The sequence below is a fragment of the Gossypium hirsutum genome, chromosome A12 (assembly GCF_007990345.1).
Source record: "Gossypium hirsutum isolate 1008001.06 chromosome A12, Gossypium_hirsutum_v2.1, whole genome shotgun sequence".
Taxonomy (NCBI): Eukaryota; Viridiplantae; Streptophyta; class Magnoliopsida; order Malvales; family Malvaceae; genus Gossypium; species Gossypium hirsutum.
Window position 1 is genome coordinate 65,373,481 of NC_053435.1, and position 1,615 is coordinate 65,375,095.

Sequence of the window (1,615 nt, forward strand, 5' to 3'; positions counted from 1 at the left end):
TGATCTTCATTATAAATATTTATTACTTGTTACGAATCACGCGATCAAGTTTTTGGCGCCGTTGCCGGGGAACTGAAATATTAGGAACACTAAATTTTTATTACTTTAGCCATTTATTTTTCTTGCAATTTTATTTTATTTTATTATTTATTAATTTACTTTTTCTCTCTCTTGGCAGGTTTTTATAGTTTATGACTTGAAAAAACCAATCAGGACCATTACTTTTTAACAAAGAAATCGATCACACAGTTCGTAGAAATCAAAGAGAAATAAGGCGTAGTTTACGATACACAGAGAACGAGCGAGAAGACGATACTCAAACCCCAACCCACAAGATGGCTGAAAACCTAGGCGATCAGCTTCCTCCTGCAATTTCAGCTAATCAAAATCCTGCTCCACGTACTATGTATGATTATGCTAAGCCTTCTTTAACAGGAATTGAGTCTAGTATAGTTTGACCTGCTATTGCTGTGAATAATTTCAAACTAAAACCTAACACAATTTAGATGATACAGTAGTTTGTTTAGTTTGATGGTTTGTAAGATGAGGATCCCAACACGCACATGTCTAGTTTTCTTGAATTTTGCAATACATTTAAATCAATGGCATTTTTGATGATGTCGTTCGTCTTCGGTTATTTCCCTTTTCACTGAGAAACAAAGCTAAACAGTGGTTGAACTCGTTACCATGAGGGTCTATCACTACTTGGGAACAAATGACTGAGAAATTTTTACTAAAATATTTTTCACTGGCTAAAATGGCTAAATTACGTAATAATATCTCTTCTTTTGTGCAGATGGATTTAGAAACATTTTACGATGCATGGGAGAGATACAAGGACTTACTGAGAAGGTGCCCTCACCATGGGTTACTACTTTGGTTGCAAGTTCAAATGTTCTACAATGGTGTGAATCCCTCGACAAGACAAATGATTGACGCAGCTGCTGGTGGGACCATCAACAATAAAACACCGAAAGATGCCTATGAATTCATAGAGGAGATGTCCCTAAACAACTATCAGTGGCAGGTTATGAGGATAAAGCCAACGAAAACAGCCGGCGTCTATAACATCGATTCAGTCACCATGCTCTCTAATCAAGTAGAACTTCTCAATAAAAAGATTGACGGTTTACCTGGTTCTACGCAGGTACATCCAATTATTGGACATGAATGGAATTTTTGAAAGTTTAGTAGTAAGGGCATTTTGGTCATTTAGGGGTAAAATGAATTAAAATACAAAATTAAAAGCCAATTTTTCTCATCTTCTTCACCATGGACGTGTATACCAAGGGAGACTCCATGAATAGGGTTTCCAAGCTTCCAAGCTCGATTGTAAGTCCGTTCTAGCCTCGTTTTTAATGATTTTTACATTTTTGGAGTCCCGGTAACTTGATTTAGCTTATGCTAGCAATAATTCAACCTAGGGTTCATATTTGGAAAAATACCCATAGGTGAAATTTGTGTATTTTGGTGTTTTATGATAGAATATGAGGTTTTAAATTATGTTAGACAACTTGTGCTACTCAGTTTTAAGTGAAAACGAGCAAAAGGGCTTAATCGGTAAAAATACCTAATAGTCATAAGTACATGTTAGAGTGAGAATTTGATGTTGCCA

General features: G+C 35.8%; 1 non-coding gene across 1 annotated transcript; it reads right to left on the reverse strand.

Moving 5' to 3' along the window:
• Positions 1-763: 763 nt before the first annotated feature.
• On the reverse strand, positions 764-870 carry LOC121211774 (small nucleolar RNA R71). Its single transcript, XR_005906992.1, has one exon. It is a non-coding gene; the product is annotated as a small nucleolar RNA R71 (small nucleolar RNA).
• Positions 871-1,615: the final 745 nt, after the last annotated feature.